Below are 23,450 nucleotides of genomic sequence, written 5' to 3'. Positions count from 1 at the left end.
CTATTCCTATTTAATCTTTTCTTTACAGCCTTCACTTCTAGCATGGTGGGGACATTGGCGTCTGCAGTTATGGCTGCCTACGTTCGACGGCCCCCCTTGGATGACGTTGGCGGCTCTCTGTCTGAGGTTGCTAGGCGTTGGGATGCCAGGTCCTTGCTATGCCTCCCTTCATGGTGGATTCCCGCAGATGGCAGATCCCTTGTCTTCCTTAGAGGGATGACACCCCTCCCACACCTTCCGGTTTCTACATTTCAGCGCTCACGGTTATATAAATTAAGTTCCTTGTATTTGTTATTTCCACATCCTGAAGAAAATTTTAATGCAGTTTGAGTTTTTTCAAAGTCTGTGGAGTGCCGCCTTGTCCTTGATTGGATATCCACATGTAGCTCTTATATTAGGAAAGCACCCCAGCATGCTGACCAGACTCCAGTGTGACACAATTCTTCACATTTGCATAATTTTGGCTTTTCATATAAAGTGTAGAAGCACCGGATATATGTTTGTTTGTGTGTGTGTGTGTTGAATTCCCAAATCTAAACATGATACATACATTCTCCAAGTTTCTAAAATGTTTTCTTTTCTTTTAGGTTTGCTGACTTATATTGTATTGATTTATTCCCTTTTCTCCAGTGCATTGCTGATAAAAATAATCTAGAAATTGAGTTTGAGAATTGATTTTAAGCATCATAGGTGTGTGTCTAGTGACAGCAGAAGATTAGAAATGGCTTTTTCCTGAACAGCATTAAAGTCAATATAATTGAATTATTTTATTTAGCCGGCAAAGAAACATTACCTGATGGAATGAGAAACATTTTCTGATGTCCACTTAGCTGAGTTAAGGATACAATATGTTACAGAGGGACACATTATTCTGTAATTTGTAAAATTTTGAATATTCTGTGTTCATAATATGTCTAGTGGATAAGATGGCCCTAAGAGCCATGGGCATTCCTATAGGCTCCAACTGAATTAGTCCAGCACTGCTTTTGTGTGACTAAACAGATGAAACTAATAGGTCAAAGTTGATTTTTCTACTTGTGTTCTCATTATAAGGACTCATACACTGGGCCTGATTCATTACGGATCAAATTTTTCGATCGCGGATGCAATTATGCACGCAGGTCTTCTGTGAAAATATGCAAATTAATGCAATCACAAAGCCATTGCACAGCCAGCATAGAGACGCCCTTTACCGTTATCTCACATCTATAATACCTCGCAGTCCTGCGTATACATCGGGAACATTGAGTAACATCAGCCCTTCACGCACAACTACAACAGGTCTGACCTTACTCAGAAATTGCTGACCTCATCGCATGCAATATGTAATCAAGCTGCGTATGCCGTCGCAGTGGCTAAGTTATGCACGCCTATGCAACAGCATTCAAATAGACAGGAATGCCCACATTTCAATATCCAACCAAGCGCTAAAGAATATATGTGTCTAGTTCAATTAAATAAATAGCTCTTAAAGCAAAACTCTGTCCCAGTAAAAACACAAGTATAAAGATACTTATAATATATTGGATAACAATTAGAGAAATTACCACTGTCCTGCTGCTCAACTCAAAAAACGGGTTGCTGGGTCCCGGAAGAAGGTGAATATAAAAAGCAATGAAGAGCACTGGACAGGGGTAAATAATTTATTAATCTAAAAATCACTGTCACAAGACATATATTAAAATCTCATATAACATGAAATGACATATACATAAATGAATCACATATTGTTTAGGCACCTTAAATGATTAAAAAGCAGAAATAAGCAAGAAAGCAACATGCAATTGGCAGCTGATAAATTTGTATATAGTTAACTGCAAAGCATCTCCTGCATTCTCCATCCAGCTCAACCAGCGTTAGTGAAGCAGACTGAAAATGTTAGAAAAATAGATCTGCATGTATAATAATGCTCCAACTAAATATTGAATGATGGTACAGAACAATGATACTTAAAATCACCAGGGGACTTGTATTGGTTGGCAGGCAGTGGTGATATGTTAATCACCTGTGTGGAGTTGAAGCTGTTAGCTGGCATCATGGCAAAAACAGCCAAGTGGCATCTAGCCTACCTCTCAACAGGTCCTGATGTATGTAGTGACCTGGTCGTCTGGAGATGTGGAAGGCCACATTGCCCACTGAAGCTCAACAGGTGAGTAGCTGGAGATAGAGGTATGAATGGTGTCTATGTCTGCAGATGTCCCGGCAGCTGGCCATCTGGGGTGGAGATAACCAGCCATGCTGCTCACTTGTGCCTGGTGAGGTGGACGGCTGGAAGCGGAGGTGCAGGCAGCATCCCCATCCACGGGGATCCAAGCAGCCAGAGGGCACAACGGCGTGTGCGCCTGTGATTGCACTGTAGTGCTGGAACCACACTTCATCTGGCAGTGGCTGGTGAGCAAATCGGGTGCTCTCTTGGTCCAGGATGCACAGGAAACACCTGACAAGTTTCTATGCCAATAGGAGGGGCTATTTCATCAGAGGTGACTGGTGTGTAAGAGCAACAAATGTTTACTGACAAATGTTTTGTTAAGCAATAACACATGAAGCTATTAAAATCAATTAGATTATCCACTTGTGTTTGCAATGGGACAGATAAAAATAAATTCAAAAATGTAAACATACTCTAGTAAGAATAAATATATAATATATAACTTGTAATTAACTTGTATCTATACATGAGCTGGACACCTATATAAACAGGATTATATGTAGAATAGACAATATAACTAATTAACTTAAAATCGTAATAATTTTGTCACAAGAAATTGAATCAATATAGTTATCAATAGTCATATGGTTATGACTATATGTACAAAAATACATATAATATATAATAAAAAATATATATTAAAAATAACAATAAATTCTATAAATAATAATAATAATAATAATAATAATAATAATAATAATAAATAAATCTATCAAAATGAATATAATAATGGATTAATTTCAAAAGACATCTAAATCTTATCAATACAATAATCCTTAAACTGAACTAAAACAATCTAAATAAACATTATTATTATTATTATTATTATTATTATTATTATTATTATTATCATTATTATTTGAGTTACATTTATTAGTATACAAACACGTGGCAGTTCAACTTCAAACATGGCACATCTAGGAAACAGAGTGGCACTGTAGAGGCAGACAGGATGGCAATTTAATATAAATTATACAATGCTATCGAATGCTTAATCAAGTACTAGATCAAAGGCCCAAGGGCAGTACAGGGAAATGGAGGTGGAGTTTGTAGTGGAAGAGTAATTGATTGATTAATTGATTGATTAATTGATTACCGTTATAGAAAAATCAGAGGTAGAAAATGTTATTAAAAAACAAGTACCCGAAATGGATGAAAGTGGTGCATTCATTAATTGATTAATTCATTGATTGATTAATTCATTGAATAATTTATTATAATTGTTTGATTGATTATCAAAATTTTATTTAAGGCCATTAAACAATACAATGTTAATAGCCAAGGATTCCTCACAAGGGTTGAAATAGAAGCCAAGAAAATGAATAGTTGCACTGCAGAGTAGCAAACTCCAAATCAGACTATCATATACTAATAAATAAAAGGAGGCTGACCATACTACTCCTCCTCTCCCTTAATTTGTGTAAAACACACCTGTAGGGTACACCAGATAGTCTGAGTATAAGGGATAATACCATGTTTTTTCTCCTAAATCTAGTCCTCATGCAGAGATTTTCTGCTTATCCATATACTGTATATAACTAATTAAATTCTACTGCCACCGGGATATTGGTGGTTTACCCATTTTTTTGTGCACATTCTAACATGTCATTTTAATTGAATACACAATGGGGTAGATCTGTGTGTTATATATAAATAGAGATGTGATTTGGTTCTTCCCGTTTTTTTTCACCAAATTAGCTCAAATTCAGATTTTTACTATTGTCTATCCAAAACACGTGAGAGCCGGATAGTCAATAAGATTAATTTTTCTGATCCAAACCAAACTGAGCCAAAACCGACCCTGTCATCTATAGTTATATCCCCACATCTGTGGAAAATTCTACTTTTTGTGTACTGTTTCAGTCAATGTTTGTTTATCACCATGTTCTAACTAATAAAGGGTCATATATTTTGAAAGTGTAGACACCTCTCATTCAAACAATAATGTCCCAATGTGTGTGTGAGCCTGTAAAGGGCAGATAAGTCACAATGTGCACTCCCTCTGCTTATGGAAAACAATGTTTTTTTCATAGCACTGGTTAATTTTGTTTTGTTACCAGACAATGAGGGTAATGTATTAAGCCTTGGCTAGAGATAGAGTGGAGAGAGATAAAGTACCAACCAAACAGCTCTTACCTGTCACTTTACAGGCTGTGTCTGAAAAATGACAGTTAATAGCTGATTGGTTGGTACTTTATATCTCTCCACTTAATCTCTCTCCAAGGCTTAATAAATCTCCCCCTATATCTGCTAAGAGGTCACATTATTTTGAAAAGGGAACTTCCCTCTGTGATATGTTGTTCTTGGTTATTGCATACAAATGTATTGATGAGACACACAGGAATGCTAGTCCCAACACATACAGTTTATTGATAGAATTATTACAATTATATACTTAACTACACCTGGTTGACAGCGAAATGTTCAGTCTGAAGTTCCAGAGAGCCCTGCTACTTGTCTCAGTGTCCTTTATATGGGCATCATTTGCAGTTCAGTGCTGGAATGAGGCTGACATTTACTTACAATGGGTTACAGTAGCTTATATACCGTTATCTAAATGCTGTCTATCTTGAAACACTGTACAAGCAAAGTCACAGACTTGGATAAGATACATAGTTCAACATGTGTAATATAATATCATATAACATCTAAACAGATTTAGTGATATGACCCATGTTATAAAAAGTATACATTATTTGTACCTGGTTTACTCCTGGACAACAGTGATATACTGTATATCACAAGGAAAAAGCTTATTTGATTGCGCACAGGTTTAATTTTTTGATAATTACATATCTAAACTAATTAACCAACCAATAAAGAGTACTAATAAATCAGAATAGTGTATCTGATGTTCATGTAGTTATAATGGTTGGTGGTGCACCACATACAGTATATAGATACTATAGCTACATAAAAAAATGGGAATGACCAGAGAAGGTTCAACAAAGAAACGTTTCTTTCTAGTGCACTCTTAAACCCAAAAAATTGTTAAAATTTAACTTTTAATGGTTCTTATAAATCAATTAAGTGTTGGCCACACAAACTAACATACGCAACATTAAATATTTAACAAATTGATACTATTATAAGTATCACTTCAATAAAGACAGTCAGAATAAATAAATTGCTTATACCAGAGGTTCCCAAACTTTTTTGGTTCACAGTGCCTTAGAGTAACAGCATTCTTTTCATGGCATCCCTAAGCCAAACATTAGTTTCTGAGAAATTCAGAAAAAATTAAAATGCAGTGCAGTAGTAAAGTGAAGTAAATTGTGCTCCCCTGTCATCCTTAGGTTCCATTATGTGGTTGTGGACAGGTTTGAGATTATGTTTATCCACATATTTACATTACATTGACCATAAATAATATGGTTTGGTGCTGGACCACCAACCTGAAGCACCCCTGCAAGTGTCCTGAGGCACCCCAGGGTGCCACGGTTCACAGTTTGGGGACCACTGGCTTATACTGTATAACTAAATGAATATATTAAAATGGTTATGCTGCATTTCATCAAATATCATCATATTAATGAGATTGTCAATATCCCTGATGCAGCATATACTGTACCAAGAGCATACACCAATGAGACAATTGTATCACCCATATATCAGGATAGTATGTGATTTTTTGTGTATCAGGAGGATTACATATAATATCACTGGGTTGACATTACCCACATTTATTTCGTGTTCACAAGAAATCACAAAAATATATACAAAAGCACTACCGATGATAGTGCAATCCTCTCAAACTAACATCAGATAGACATACTATACCAATCAGATTCTACTTAACATTTATCTACCACCATCTAGAAGATAATAGCTAGAATCTGATTGGTTGCTATGGGCAACATCTCCACTTTTAAAACCCCACACTTTAGTAAATATACCCCTTAGTGTCTGCTGGTGCCTAATTGGGAGCATGATATATGTTGCCTGTAGAGAAGTTGGAATTTTTTGCAAATGATCCACAGAGTATAATTAATTTAAATGCATTTCAAATAAAATATTATTCTTTCTCTACATGAAGTCTGTAGGTTAAATAATGTTCAAAAATGAAACATGTTCATAGAGTAGGCATTGATCTACACAGTATTTTGAATTTATCTGCACTTTAATGAGTTAATTTTCAGAAATATCTAAAAGTACACATCAGGACTAGCATCGTACCACTTATGAAATATTGTTTTTTCCACATAAATATCCTCATGGGGAAACTGCAGTTTAGAAAAAAGGCAGTGTTATTTATAAGTTGGTAGTTCAGTATATAAATAGAGCAGATCCTACAAACTATAGGGCTATGAGCTTCTGCTTTCCCAATGTGTGCACTTCTGGGACAGTGAACAGTTGGATGAGAGTACTGCTAACTGAGGCATAAGGAAGGGAAATGCATGCTTCTGCTGTCTCCTGATTCTAAATGGAGCCTCTGTTGTTATATAACATTGCAGGGGTATCACAGGCAGGGAGAGATGAGATAGCATGTAAAATTACCTTAAAGAGGAATGTGCAGTATGAAGTGCACTGTAAATTACAGTAGTTAGTGTCAGCAGTCAGCTTTGTGCTCCATCAGCGGGTCCCAACAGTGCTGAGACCTTCTGAAAGTGCTGAGATGATGTACATTCACCTAATAGGCTTGATCCCATCTGAGTCCATCAGTCCATAGTTGAAATTTGTATGAATAACATTTTGGCAAAATAATAGTTTTGCAAATCAACCCTGATTCAGATGAGGTTTGACGATAAAATAAGTAATCCCAGTCCTACCTCAACCACACTACGGATAATGAGCATAATTGTTCTAGCCCTAGTCATATACTGTACTTCAAATTTCACAAAACACAAATTTAAAATACAGAGGCGCATGCTGAGTTTAATAGAATTTTTGTCTAAACTAGAGTTCCTGTTCAGTAGTATTTGCTCCTGGTTTATACCTGGGCAACAGTAATATATATGCCTGGTTTATAACAGCAAGTGTGGATTCACAGTTGTTTTGTATAGATGTGTCCTCATACACTGGGCATCTTTGTGCCATACTGTGTGAGATGCCTGGCAAGACTGAGTTGCACCAAGAGCAGTGGCATGACATATTCTTCTTAAAATTTTGTGTATAAGTAGCATTGCAGATGCAGCAAAGTCAGAGGCATGCGCAAAGGCTGGCACTAGGGGTGCTCTCCTCCGGATCATGGACTAGCCCATCTCCCCTCCAACCAGGACAAATCCTAGTGACCTGGGTGGCCAGGTGAGTCCTGGTGAATGTTCTGGGGCGAGGAGGGCATGGGGTATTACATAAATGAGCAGAGGGGGAAATGCTGAAAGGGCATGCCCTGGGCTAGCTTCTGTGCATGTCTTTGTTCACAGTGAAATAGGAGAGGCAAGGCTGCAGCTTTAATCATACAGGGATTTTCTTTTACACAAACAAAGTCGCAGATGAAGCACAATGGAACTTAGCATCAGTAAAAGCCATGTCTGTTTGCATTGAAGCCCTTTTTACACAAATTCAGACTCAGTCACACATAGATGTGCAATTGTCGCACACCCCAGTGGTTAGTGTATGCTAGCAATGCAATTACAGTTGTTTTATTTATTCGAATAAGACGCTTAATTTGAGTGAAAATGACACTTGATGCGGTGGAGTTGCACTGGACCTGGCACATGGACAGGGTCTATTTGACACAACTGTAACAGTATAAGTTTGATATTCACTACACAATTCATACACAGTATAGTACTACTGAACATTCGCAATGTCAAAGGATGCAAAGACAAATTGAAAGAAATTCAGATGAAAACACATATCTATTGCTTTCCCTTTAATCAGATGAAATGGAAAGTAAAATAAAGACATGTTACATAGGTTACTCATGCCCTGCTTGGAGGTAAACTGACTGGAGTCTCAATGTAGCAATATAATCTACTGAAGTTATGCCTCATGTGGGGTGTAATTACTACTAGGTAAAACAGAGCGGCTTCTCACGCTGATTGATTGAGTGTTAAGCCTGACATAACATTCAGAGTAAGCAGATACTCCCCATTCGCTATTGTTTTTTTTTATTTTTACTTAAGCATTGCAAGCTGTTAAAAGGAAGAAAATCCCTCTGAGTCATGTAAGAAATAATTGGGTAAATATGGGTGTGTAAGGGAGTCATTTTGTTTCCAGTGGCAGTGTTTTCCTTTCATAGTATTTTTGTCTGGCATATCTACTGTCGAAGCTGGATAATTGGCTGACACAAGACCAGCTTAAAATTAGGTCGTAACGACGCCATCTTGCGACTGGCCGCAAGACGCCATCTTGTAAATCAGATCGCAAAACGCCATTTTGCGAATGGCCGCCCAGCGCCATTTTTAGCTAAACTCACACTTAAGTACATATGGCGATGTTACTATTAGCATAATGCGATTGCATCTTACACCATTTCTCATACACACATAAATACGCACAATTGCGCTGTTAACTAGTCGCATATTAGCGAATGCATAAGATCCTGTATGAAAACGCTGTTTGTTAGCTTCATGCGCACGCATCTGCCCCAAGTTAACTAGCATCTTTATATCAAACCCTAAATACTTACACAGTACATATTCACATAAAAGGTCTCATAAGCTTTAAAATATAAGATTCTAGTTTGTACATTTATTATAATTGCTGTGAAATAAAGGTTATTTGGTAGCTAAGGTTTAATACATGATAAGTAAGTCATGTTTGATATTATACTGATCTGCACTCTTTCAACAGCATTCTGGTATCGTCAGTGTGAAGATCGCAACATGCATTCTCAACTTATGGACCGCAGAGACTTAAAGCACTGAAATGTACATTATATGACCAACTGTTAGGATGTGCATGAGGCTGGAAACCAGAGACAACCAGTTGTTAGTCTGGACTGTGTCTATTTGAATCAACCTGTTAAATGCTCTGCAACAGATGCATCCTCCTTGGGAACCAATGGCATCAGTGACAAGCCTCTCTATTGTGTTGTCTGTTTCTGTGAGAGTATAAACGTGTGTGTTGTGACCCCAGTCTGAGTCTTCTTGCTGAATGCTGATAGACGGGGGTTTCTTGCTGATGCCTACATCTGGTCCAGAGCGCTGCGTATGTATAACTGTACTCGGGTCTGTATAATTCTTTGCGCTAAATTGTACTTAGATCATAACGTGTAACTGACTGTACTTTTACTTGAAATATTACTTTGTGCTTTGCATCCACAGGTTCAAGGTCTGGAGACTTTATTTACTATATGACTGCGTACGCAAAATAGCATCATCCATTATAGGCAGGATATTAGAAGGTATAGGCAGGAGTGTATAGAGGTTCTAATTCAATATCCTTACTACAAGTCCCAATGAACACAGAATTCAAGAGCATACTGGTGCTTGTAGTTCAACCAGCAGCAGTACTTTCTGGCAGCCATTGGTATGCTAGCACTTGTAATTCTATAGGTTATACTGTATAAAAATATAAAGTAGAGCTAAGCATACCCGAACTTATGGGTTTTAATTTTTAAAGAAAACCAAAACTGAATCCAAACCTGAACACTTAAGGGTGGTTTTGGCAAAACCAAAACCTTTTTGGCAAAACCAAAGCACAGTGATCCAGGCACATTCTAATATAAAGTAATAAAATAAGGTTAGGACTGTCAGAGCTTGATGGGATATCTGTTTTTTAAATATATATTACTCAAACACCAACTGGGCACAGCTGTTCAGAAGAGCTCTATTGCTGATGTACAGGTAAATTATTTTTATAAAGACAATTTTCCCAAATGTGGTCCTCAAGGAATCCCAACAGATCAGGTTTTTGAGCTGTCCATGGTTTAGCACAGGTGGTTAAATCAAATTGACTGTGGTACTTATTAAGTCAACTGTAGTCAGGCATGGATATCCTTAAAATGTGGACTGAGTTTTGGAACCTCTGTCCTATGAAATTCAGCCCGATGATGAACAGGCTAATAATGATGGTTGACATAATGACAGGAGGGCCCTAAGTTGGAGGTTCCTCTGGGCCCAGCCAATCATAGCCCACAATGTCCATTCCCCCAAAAGTTCTGCTACCAATCTGGTTATAAGCTATATTTTTTGGAGAGGAAAATTATTATTAGTTTTTTTTTTATTTATTTTTTTACAATGGTAAAGTGTATCTTTATGCATTTTAGTGTATCTTAGTGCAAATGCATTTATTGGTTAATTTTAAATGATAAATATCTTAATATAAGTGCACCTCAAAGAGACAAGTCAGGGGGGGTGGCCTAGCAGCTGAACAGAGCGGTCAGGCTTTCTCAATCTCCGGCTCCAGGGCTATCATTTGGTGGATATATACCTGGTGCTCCCGATAATTGGTCTACAGTGATAGCGGTGCTCCCGGGAAGTCCTGGATTTGCTGCCTAGTGCCTGGCCTAAAGCTGCGGACTTTCCTGAGGTGTGGTCCCCAGCATTGGACAATTAGGTGCCATGACTAGTGCATCTGCCTCAGCAGAACTCCAGTCCTCAGTGGGAAGGTGGCCCTGAGACCTCTATGAGTGAAGGGCACAATCCGAAGGCTATACTCACCCTGCAGTATCCTGCTATTGCTTCAGCTGATTATCTAATTTTCCAGGTTATGGTGCTGTATTGGAACTGTGGCCATCTTGGATATACTGCTGCCCTGCTCTTTATTTTTTCTCTCAGTCTGTAGTCCTCTCAGCCTGGGAAATTTATAGAAGCAGCCCTAATGGGAACGGGGTCTGTTGAGGGGGTGGGGTTTGTCGAGGGGGCCAGATCCCTCCTCATAGGACCTGATTCTGAGTAGGACTGTTATGGTCTCTAGCTATACCTTTAAGGTAGCCATTAGAGTCCAGATAGACAGGAAGTAGAAGTCAGAACTGGAGTTCCTAAGAAGGCCTGTGGTGGAACAAATGATGTGGGGAGAGATGAGAATCTGGATGTTGCGGTCTTTAAGAACCAATAATGCGGCTAATGCCGATGGTGCGGCTACTGTGCCAATGGTGTGGCTAATGAGCCGATGAAAGTGGCCAATGGGCCGATGTTGCGGCTGATGAGCCGATGTTTTGACCAGTGGGTCGATGTTGTGGCCAATGGGCCAATGATGCAGCTAATAAGCCGATGATGAAGGCCAACGGGCCTAAGTTGTGGCTGGTGAGCCGATGTTGTGACCAGTTGGTTGATATTGCAGCCAATGGGCCGATGAGGTGGCTAATAAGCCGATGATGAATGCCAATGGGCCTAAGTTGTGGCTGGTTAGCTGATGTTGTGACCAGTGGGTTGATGTTGTGGCCAATTCGCCGAAGATGCAGCTAACAAGCCGATGATTAAGGCCAAAGGGTCTAAGTTGCGGCTGGTGAGCCGATGCTGTGACCAGTCGTTCGATGATGCGGCCAATGGGCCAATGATGCAGCTAATAAGCCGATGATGACTGCCACTGGACCGATGGTATGGCTGATGGTACTGGAAAGCGATGGGTACTGCATCTTGAGGAACCGATGACAGCACGAGGATGCAGGAGCTATGATGATGGCCAATGTCCTGGAGGCACTGCTGGTACGGTGGCGGCTGAGTGCCGATGATGGAACCGGGTGCAGACAGAGGGTGGAATGGCAGCGCTTCAGGAGTTGCCGGGGGGAGTCGGTCAGGAAGCTGAGTACACCCTATGTGTCAGCCGACAGCAGACAACAGCTGGTGCTGCAGCTAGGAGAGCAGGAGGCAGCACGAGGATGGCCGAGAGGAAGTGTGTCCTGGAGCGGCCAAGCAGTCGGAGGAGACACGGAGGACTTGTAGCAAGTAAGTAATGCTGAAAATGCAGCAGAGCCGAGCGCTGAAGTAAACGCTATAGCTGGCGATGCAGCAAAAGTTCAGTGAGTTTAAATAGAGGAAGGACTCATCAGGTGACATGGGAGGAACCCAGTCCAGGTCTCAGATGTCCGGATCTCCTGGGGGCAGGTCCAGTGGGACCAGGATCAGGAGCAGGAGAATCTTGAGCCATGTACAAGTCCTGGACTGGACTTGTAACAAGGACACAGTTGCGGTCTGACATGTGTCTTTTGCTGCAGTTGCATCTGCAACTTTATGCTAATGGATGCTACAATGGCCTTTCTGGTGTACAGCCATGCTTCCGAATATGCAAGAACTGAGATGCCCACTGTCAGTATCTACATACGCTGCAATATCACTTTGTGCATCTTTAGATGTTACCATCAGTTGCACTATTGAAACTTTCACCAGCCCTATGCTAGGTGCAGATCATCCATCTAAGTATGGCCTCCAATTGAGCAATTAATTTTCTCTGTAGACAACTCCTTGTAACCACCCAGGAATGCCCAACACATTTCTAGTACACTTCTTGGTGCATGTGTCTGAATTCATACTACAACTCTGTAAGGACACCATCAGGAAGCATGAGCGGTGTAACTCAGATGCATGTGCAGATGAAAGACAATGCACAAGAAAAAAATAAAACACATTGGCTCCCACAGGAAAAAACACACACATTGGCCCTCACAGAAAAATAACACATTAGCCCCCACAGGAAATTAATAAAACACATTGGCCCCCCCACAAAAAAAAAACATAACAAACAAATTGGCCCCCACAGGTAAAAATATAAGCACATTGGCCCCCACAGGTAAAAATGTAAACACATTGGCCCCCACAGGTAAAAATACAAACACATTGGCCCCCACAAGAAAAAATAGAAACACATTGGCCTCCACAGGAAAAAATAAAAAATGCATTGCTCAGATCATAAATAAAAATAAAACACATAGGTCCCCACTGGAAACAAAACACATTGACCACCGACTGGTGAAAGGCAAATAAATTCATTGGCCTTCACAGGAAAAAAAAACACATTGACCCCTGCAGGGAAAAAATAAAAACACAATACCCTACACATGAAAAAAATATGGTGAGCAGTGTACATCCCTGGGGAAGAGGGGGGAATGTCCATGGGCTGGGTGGTACTGTATGTCTAGGGGGCCAGGGGGTAGGGTATGATGCAGAGACTGGGGGTAGGGTGGGTTATATTATATATAAAATCTTGTGTTGACCTGCACTCCTAATACCCCTGCACCTTGCCCTGGTACCTTTTGCTGGTGGTATGTAGTCCAAGTAATCAGACTTAGGGCCCCATTTACAAATGAACGAAAATACCAGCAGCAATTTTCGTTTAGTATCACTGTGATACAAATTAATATGCCACTAGTATTTACTAATACTTACCCCTCTGGTGAGGTCCCGCGAAGTCCAGCAAAGTCCTCGTCCTCTATGAGGTACTTCACTAGGCTGCTGGCAGCCTAATGCTGCCAGCAATGGGGCTCCAGTGTTATGCACATGCATGATGGTCCGTGAGATATACGAGTATATATACTATAAATAACACTTACTTTATTTAATATGTTATATATAAATATTCAATTTTTTTCTGCTGGTGCCTACCTGTGAAACAGCAGACTGAGCACTGTAATATTTGCCCACTGCCTACCGCCTCTACTCTGGCAGCTCGCCGCTGGGTGCTGACAGCCTAGCACTGTGCTAGCACATCTGCTGCTGCTGCTGTCAGGTGTGACATCAAGCAGGCTTCAAAGGGGCTGGAGGCAGAGTTGTCAGTGGTGACCGATGGCTCTGGGCTCCGCAAAGGATTATGGGAGGAGTTTCCCCCATTGGCCATTTTTTGATAAGTTACTGGAGATCAGTTCAAGTCCGGTGAAGATATGGTGAGATCTGAACTTGTTATTCGATTATTATGCTGATTGATATTAGTTTGTTATATGATGAAATATGTGTTATTCATGTATCTGTTTAACTACTATTTTCATAAGAGTGGTGGGGGGCAGCCACTACCCCCAATACATTTATGTGCCACCACTGGGAGTGGCCTCATTTTGCACCAGTAGGGTGCTCTGTCTGTCCAAAAACAAATATGATCTTACAGTTCATGCGCTATGAGTTGTTCCAACACTACTGAGATCTCCAGATGTTTTTAATGTTGCAGTCCATACATAAAAAAGAAATATAAAAAAGGAGAAGTGATGTTGTAGTAATGTTTAAATTAAATAGTTTACACCCCTTGTGTGAATAATAGAATATGGTGAAAGGAGTCCAATTCCAGGAAGATCTTTAAGGCATCCAAGCTCCCATCACAAGCACCCCAAATGTGAACTGTGCTTCATATAATGGTGCTTACATGTATGCTTACTTTGCACAGGTATGGTATGGACATATAGCGGTTTCTTTGGGTCCTCATCTGATACATCTGTCTGTCCCTTTGTTCATTCCTTTTATCTTTTCTATTTTTCCCTTTGTATTAATATGTTAAGGGTACATTTCAGATTTTTCCACTCAATCTCTGTTGTCCACATTACAGGTAAATTATAGTCAAGATGGTGAAGGTACTGTCTCTCAATGTTAAGTGGCTAAATTTCCCAAATAAGAGACACTTGGCCCTGAAATATTTCCACAAACATAAAGCGCAGATTGTGGCTCTTCAAGAGAAGCATTTTCTAAATGCATCTCCTCCGAAACTTTTTGATACTCATTTCCAGTGGCCCCCACAGAAAAGCAGGTGTGGCTATATTGATTTCTGCATCCTGTAACTTTATATTAGAGAAACAAAGTGTGGATAAAGAAGGTCGTTGTTGATGTTACTAGGAAAATTGGAGGGGCTTCTGGTTACGATATTTTCAATATATTCTCCCAATGCTAAAAAGATCTCTTTTTGTAGACGTCTTTGTACCAAATTACAAGATCACCAAAAGGGGTACGTTTTGTTATTAGGTGATTTTAATATGGTCATCTACACATCTATGGATAAATCTTCCTCAACTTGTAAATTAAGTTCTCGTATTCTTCGAGACCATTCCAGCTTCTTTGGCCACCTTTTACAGGAATATGATCTACTCGTATATGATATATTAAGAGCAAAAAATCCCACTGTACAGGATTATACATTTTATTCCCATTTCCACCATTCATATTCCCGCATTGATTTTGCTATATCTGACAAATGGCACTCCAGCAAATTAAAATAGTGGTTATTTTACCCAGGGTTTGGTCAGACCATTCAGCAAAGTCTGTTTTGGCATATTGGGAGACATGGAGCCCCCCTTAGTCCTTGGTGCCTGTGAGAACATTTGCTTTCCGACTTAGAGTCTAGACAAAATATATCCCAGTCCCTCTCCTTGTATTTGGAGACAAAAATTCCCTAGATGACACATCTCAATTCAACTTTTGGTGTTCATTAAAGGCAGTGGTGCATTGGTCTGTGATTCAATCTGCACCTCGTCTTTTGAGAAATGCTATTAAACATCAAGAAAATTTTTAATTACTTATGCAGATTTAAAAACTACACAAAAATGCTCCCCTCAGAATTTTAAGATCTATCGGGAGCTGCTCAGACTTAGGGAAGAATGGAATACTTTAGCTTTGACAGAAGTCCATAAAAAAATCTTCAGGCTGATCCTAAAATTCTATGTCCAATGCGATAGAGTGGTTAGTATGTTAGCACCCAAACTGAGAGGGAAAATGGCAAGGGAGTGAGTTTGTATGGTCTACAACCAGGTAGGAACTAAAGTAATTGATCTTAAGGCAATAGCGAGTGCGATTGCATAATATTATTCTAATCATTATAATTTAGCTAGCGATCCACAAATCCTGCAGCCCACAGAGGAAAGTATTGCTAACTTTTTAACCAATGTACATTTGCCAACACTAGATGAAGAACCCCGACTAATGGCCTTTCCTAATCTGGGGAAGAACCCAGCATTGATTTCTAATTACCGTCCAATTGCGCTTTTGAATACTGATGTTAAAATTTATGCAAATCTAATTGCTACTAGAGTGCATCCATTATTTTCCTCTCTTATCCATCAGGACCAGGTAGGATTTATCTGTGGTAGACAGGCCCCAGACAACACCAGGCATGTTATCAATGTTATTGAGTCCTCCACCTTTGATGAACCTTTGCTATTGTTATCACTGGATGTGGATAAGGCTTTTGATAGGCTTTATTGGTAGTATTTAACAACACGGCTGAAACGATTTGGGTTTTTCGGATGAGCCCTATCTTCCATACTGGCCCTCTACACCTGCCCATCAGCTAGAGTTATGGTGAATGGCATCCTTCCATCAGGGGTGCCCCTTATCCCCACTGATTTTTTGCCTTGGCCATAGAACCCTTAGCCAAAATTATTAGAACTAAGGAAGATATACGAGAACCAATTCTTCAAGGCTTGGATTATAAAATTTGCCTCTTCATGGATAATATCCTCTTAATCCTTATGGATCATATATCTAGTTTGCAACAGTTACATATAATACTAGAAGAATATGCGAAAGTATCTTATTACAAACTGTATACATTCAAAATGAAGGCCCTTCCGATAAACATCTCCCCAGACCTTTTTTTTAACATTAAGATCCTTCTACTCATACTCCTGGCAAGATAGGAGCCTTAAATACCTGGGAAGACATACAGTATCACACCTAAGATAGCGGACCTGTTCCCGTGTAATTATCTCCCCTTACTGAGCCACTTTACATTTCTGAGTAAGGTTTGGATGATGCAATAGGTATCTTGGATAGGATGCATCACAGCTCTTAAAATGGTGGTCCTTCCTAAGATCTTATATTTGTTTAGGATTATCCCTATTCTTCTACCTAATTTTTTACTTAACAAATGTATGCGATTTTCACTAAATACGTATTGAAAAATAAGAAACCATGTTTAGCACAAAAGATTCTGGGCAAAATTTACTAAGCAGTGGGTTCTAAACCCAGGCAGTTTGGTGGTTTGGTGGCGGTTTTGCTATCCGCAGATTTAGTAAGGCCAAAACAGCAGCCAAACCACTGCAAAACCGCCATCAAAACAGATTTTAGAATAGAATAGAACAGGGCTGTCATTTAGAAACTTCCACCAAACCTCCACTAAACCCCCTGGGGTTTAGAACCCACTGTCAAACCACCACCAAACCACCGGGGTTTAGATGCCGCCGGTTAGTAAGTTTTGCCGTATGTTTCTCCCAAAATTGGATGGAGGGTTGGCATTCCCCGATTTGCAAGGTTACCAATGGGAAAGGGAGGATTCCACACAGAAACTTATGTGACTAAATTTATTCAGTAATTATCAAAATTAGATAGACCAATCATCATACATCTTCTCAAACATTGTGATTTACAGTGTTGGTGGTGCTCCCAAAGCTTATAAGTACATGTAGCAAGATTACAAAAAAAAAAGGATAGGCTATTTGCTGGGGCACTCTTGGATGAAAATTACAAATAAGATTGGTTAAAATATAACTTTTATTATGTATACATAAAATTAGAGATATCTATAACACAAAATCATATAGTAAGAGATATGAAACATCAAACATAAATTGAAACTAATGTGAAATAGTTAATTTTTATTATTTATTTTATATTGTGATTAATTAAACACTCAAGTGTTTACAACAAACATCCCAGTGATAGGCAAAATAGAACAAATCATATCAAATTCTGTATACCACTAGGGACACAAATAAAGGTTTGGTATCAATAGAATATAGGTACACTGATGTAGATAATAGATAAATTATACAAGTACTGCATCATGTGATGTTCCATTCAGCTTCCCATAAGTTTACCTATGACACCTGATATTCCTAGGAGGTCTCCTATCCAAGTACTGACCAGGCCTGGTGTTGTACTGCTTCCAAGATCGGACGTGATTGGGCAGATCCAGTATCGTATGGCTGTAGGTAATAATTCAAATAATGGGGATGGACATTCCCTTGCACATGGACTTCACAGAATTGTAAAAATGTAGGACTGACACAATGGACAGTCCAATTTATTAATTAAAAGTAAGGTTCAAAATAGTATTGCATGGGCATACTTATTCGTATAAACATATGACACTTACTAAGCATGAAGAGAAAAACCCCTTACATAATGCAAGGTAATCCTTGTGGGAAAAAAATGTCACTAGGTAAAGTAATATAGAGAGGCACTGCACCAACCAAATGATATTAGTAACAAACAAGATCCTAAAGCCTGGACATGGGCGAAACGCGCGTCCTCTCTTATTGTGGTGGTATGCCTTTTTATTTACTTTGCAGAATCCAGTGAAGTTTCCCTCATTAGCTCAGTGGGATTCAGATCTAGCGTGCCAGTTTACAGAGGAGGACTGGAATCAGATATTTTGCACGTGTTTTCAACTTTCAAAATGTATTACTCATGTGTAACATTATTATTAACTTTTACACAGATTATATCAAACCCCTGTTAAAATGCATAGAATCTGGCCATCAGTGTCAAATCCCTGTTGGCGTAATTGTGGCCAAGTGGGATCTCTAATTAATATATTCTGGTCATGCCCAGCTAACACTAGTCTTTGGTCTTCGGTAATTGGACTTATATCTAAGGTTTTTAATGTCACAGTGCCCCTTAATCCATATGTGGCTATTTTTCATATATCTATAGACACTTTCTAATGATCGCTATATTATAGGTCATATTCTTAGAACTACCAAATTATTAATTGCCCATCATTGACATACAGGGATAATCCCAACATTGGATGCAATAGAAACTAAGGTGTAGGCACACTGTGAATTTGAAAATGCAGGCTGCCAATACTCATCCTCGTCATATGATCCCTTGATCTGTTAGTTTGAGTATAGTGAATACTGGGCTCACAAATGTTCTTCCATTGGGCCTAGTGATCATAATGGCTGAATACCTTTTTTCAGTCTAACATGTCTGCTTTTATATTTGTATATGCTCCTTTCATTTATTTATATTAGTTGTGGGCCTGAGCCTTGGCTATCTCTATGTATTGTGGCGATAATGTTTTATATTGTACCTTATTGCATATATATTGTTGACATTTATTGTATGGACGTTTCGTGATGATGTATGCACCCTATTATGTGTACTATGTTTACTGTTCCTTATCCCCCTTTTTTCTGTATCCCATTTTCCACCTCCTCACTTAATATATTTATATCTTTAATAAAAATTATTATGGAAAAAAAAGACTAGTAAAATGTGCTGATAAATCACACATTTCTATGCCTGCACTTTTGGAGTAAACGATCCACTATATTGCTGAAACATCATGCATCTACAAAATATCCTGTTCCAAATCAGGCAAAGTGATTAGGCATTATGCATTGCAGCATTTGTTAAGCTGTACATATGTCCCCATAAAATATGTATACTGCAATGTATTGAACATGTAAATTATCACTTTCAATCAAACCGTTTTTGGGAGAGCAAATCCTACAATAAACTTTAAAAAAAGTATGAAAAATTATGAAATGCATTCTAAAACAAACAAACAAATGCAATAGTTCTGCTCACAATATATGTATTGACACAAATTTTAATCAGTATGCTGTACAATGCAGACAGCATTGTTTGTGCAATTAGGCAATTCAGAATTAGCTTGAAATGAATTAAACTGTGATTATAGATACATTAATAAGATGACAAAAGGATGTGTCAATTGAAAGTTTTAATTTGTTTACTTTTCACCAAAATAAATTTGGATATGACAGTCGGAGTGGATAAATAAATATTTAAATAAGAAATTGCTGTCATGCACAAATGTATACTTATGATTATCAGTAAAAGCACATGCCAAGTCTTCAATTTCATTTCCTATGTTTCCTGGAAGAACTGAGATTTGGAAGGCTTAGTGTTACAGATTAAAAAGGACTGTAAGTAGCTAAAAGAAGGCTCGAGACAGGATATTAATCGCATAATGATATATAATTTTCCAATTATGCAATAACGATTCTTAGAGAAAATTTGGAAACTTGCAACAATGTTTTTGGTAACTGTTACACAAAAACATTTTTATTCACATTCATATATTGTTCTGTTTACCTCAACTTTTTATATTAAAAACACAAGCCAATAATTAACATATCAAACAACACTACAGTCAGCGAGTTTAAGAATACTTGAAAGTTACCTATTGCCAGGGGTGTGTCTATAATTGGTGCAGGGAGTGCGGTGCACACAGGCCCCCGGCACACCCTGCCCCCATATTATTCAAAGCTTACCTCTATGAGGTCCTGCGCCGGGTGTTCGAGCTGTACAAAATGCTGGAAAAATGGCTACAAAGGGCATTTTTCCCGGGGTTTTGTGCATGCGCAGGAGACTCCGGGCACACTCTAGTTCCCAGAGTCTACTAATACTCCGGTGGCCGGCCAGCCACGTCAGTTGGCTGCAGGCCACCAGGAAGAGAGGAGGGTACCCCAGAAGGGGAAGGCACACGGGCCCCCTCCTCTCTAAAGATGCATTTGCCTGTAATATACTTGAAGTAGTCACTGAGCTAAACTGCTGCAGTAATTATCTGCAAATGAACAAATGCACATGGAAAGAATGCAACTTCGCTCACTATGAACTAATAACACCACACTCACTGTTCTGGACTTTCATAAAATTGTATACACCTACAAAATGGCTGCCTCCAGGGAATACTTGCATTTTAGGCTGTACCTAGAGATGATATACGTTTAGGAAGCAGGGCATCGAAATGCTGACAGCCAGCTTCCCAACTACTTAATCCCAGCGAGGGTTAAATGACAGCCATCTAAATCTAGATGCCTGTCATTTTACAGACACTGGGAGACCGGTGCCCGGCATCCCGATCGAATGGACACCTGACGCCAAGCGCAGATAGCCCTGGGGGGGACTTAGGGTTAGGCACCACCCCGGGAGGTTAGGTTTAGGCTAGGCGGAGGGAGGGTTAGGGTTAGGCAACCCCGGGGGAGCTTAGGGTTAGGCACCCCCCCAGGGGTCTTAGGTTTAGGAGGTGGGGAAGGGGGGGTTAGGTTTAGGCACGTAGAGGGGGATTAGGGTTAGGCACAGGGGGGAAGTTAGGGTTAGGCACTCTAAAGGAGGGTTAGGGGGTAGAATTAGATTAGTTTATACTTACCTTTAGGACGATCAGGATTTCCTCCTCTGTCAGACTGACGTTGCCGGGATTTGAAACGCTGGCTATCTGGCTTGCGGTGAATCATACCGAATGCCTAGAGATGCATGCAGTTATTTAGTATACAACATAATTTATGCTTTCTCTGAATACATTAAAGGTTCAGTTTACAATTCTAGATAAAGAAACTATTCAGCAGTGACGTGCGGTGAGGTAAATGGCAGGGGAGGCACTAGCTAGTATCAGAGCCAGATTTACAGATACAGTACATATATGAACCTGCAGGTACATGTGGGCATTATACAAAAGTGCAGCAGCATATAGTGCTGGAAATTTGATGTGTTTTGATCAGGGATGTGTGGAAAGGGTAGATAGAGGAGGCAGCGCCTCACCTGCCATACACTTTTTATTCAACAGTTTTTACTATAAAAATTATTATAATAATACAAAGAAGATATTTATAGTTTTTTCTTTACATTTTTTTTTAATCATTTTTATAGTCAAAACTCTGAAGTATACCTAAGTATGGCAGAAAAGACTCTGCTAACCTGCCTCATCTCTCCACACATCACTGCTATTCAGTATATTCTAGAAGATCTCTGACCACAGAAGAAGCAGTTTTTCTATTTACATAAGACTCAATATACTGTATATATTACAATGTAAATCAGTTGTTGAATACAAGCATTTTATAGGCTTTTAGATACAGTAGAAATATTGCTTTCACCTATTATACAAATAAGATTGGCAAGCTGCATATTTGTCGATTGTCCTAACTTGTATCACTAAATTTTGTACATTTTGTTATGTTCACCATCAAAAATTTTGGACCTCCTTTACAGTGCAGAGTGCATGTCATGTTCACTAATAAGCACATTGGTTCTACACTACTGCTACAAGTGGATGAAATGCGTTGGGATAGTTGCCTTGCCTGACTGAATGAACTTTTACAGATAAGCATCTCATTTTTGTAGAAAACTTCCTATATATTTTTAACAAATTCTGAAACTTTTTAAACAAATACCTTTTTACTTGCTTTTATCCACTGATCCCTTTGTGTAAACTGGCTTTTTTATAATATATCAACTCCATTCGTTTTCAAGATGTATTTAAATGTATGAATTGCATTTTTAATGTCATCTTAAATATTTATTAGCACTATTTGCACACTCTGGGAAATTCTATCTATTTATTTATTTACCTGTAATATCTGTGCTTGTATGCACAAGATCCAGTTATACTTTTTAAATATTAAATTGTGATTTTTATTTTTATTTTTATACTTCGCATGGTATATTTGTTGGTTTATGTCACACATTCCACAAATCATTGTAGAATATAGGTAAGTTGCTAATCACCTAACACTTGCACTATTCTCACATTTAAGGGCTTATCCAAAAGTCCTCCTACGTTTGGTTCTAGCTGACACCTTTATATCAAGGGAGTACGTATTATTACACATACTTTGTATCAATCCTCTAGAAAACTTGAAGGTGGTGCCGACACATTTTTGGTGTATCTATATATATATATATATATATATATATATATATATATACACCAAAAAAAGATCTGCAATCACTAATAAACGGTCATCATCCAAGGAACCTTTCCTTAACCTCATCTATCTGAATTTCAGCCAAGTCAATGTCTGAGTTGTTCCTGAGGACTCTCATAAATTGTGACACAGGTAAACTGCTTTTAAGGGCATCTGAGTGGTGACTTGTGGCTAACAGAATGGTATTTCTATCTGTTGGTTATGATATAAAGTATAAACCAATTCACCATCCTTCTGAGATATCAGTACATCCAAAAATGTAATCTGCATCCTGTCAATGGAAAATCTTACTGGACAGTCCATGCTATTCTATATGTTCACTGGCTCATAGAAGGAATTTTCATCATTCTGCCACACAATGAAAATATCATCAATAAATCACTGATAATAAAGAATGTCCTTCTGAAACTTTGGCATGATATGGCACTGCTCATAATAAATCATATAGATGTTAGCATAAGCAGGTTCCATACTTGAGCCCATGGTCATACTGGATTTTTGTATAAAAAAAATTCCCTATACAAAAAATTATTACATTCTAGCACTGTCTGCAAAATGAAAATAAAAATTCATCAACTTCTTTTTTAATCCTAGGCATAGGGTTGAACATAATTTTCTCATAAGTTGTGCTATCCTTTAACTGCCTACTGATTTCTTGGTCATTATTAACTAAATCCTTGAGCAAACTCCGCTCTCTGGATCATGACTGATTGATCATTCCAAAGAGCCTTAAGAGCCTGTCTTTCAGCTTTATTTAAATTGTCA

The sequence above is a fragment of the Taudactylus pleione genome, unplaced genomic scaffold (genome assembly GCF_031769625.1).
Source record: "Taudactylus pleione unplaced genomic scaffold, aTauple2 ptg000154l, whole genome shotgun sequence".
NCBI classification, from domain to species: Eukaryota; Metazoa; Chordata; class Amphibia; order Anura; family Myobatrachidae; genus Taudactylus; species Taudactylus pleione.
The sequence above is the reverse complement of the archived record's forward strand: the minus strand, read 5'-3'. Positions refer to the sequence as shown.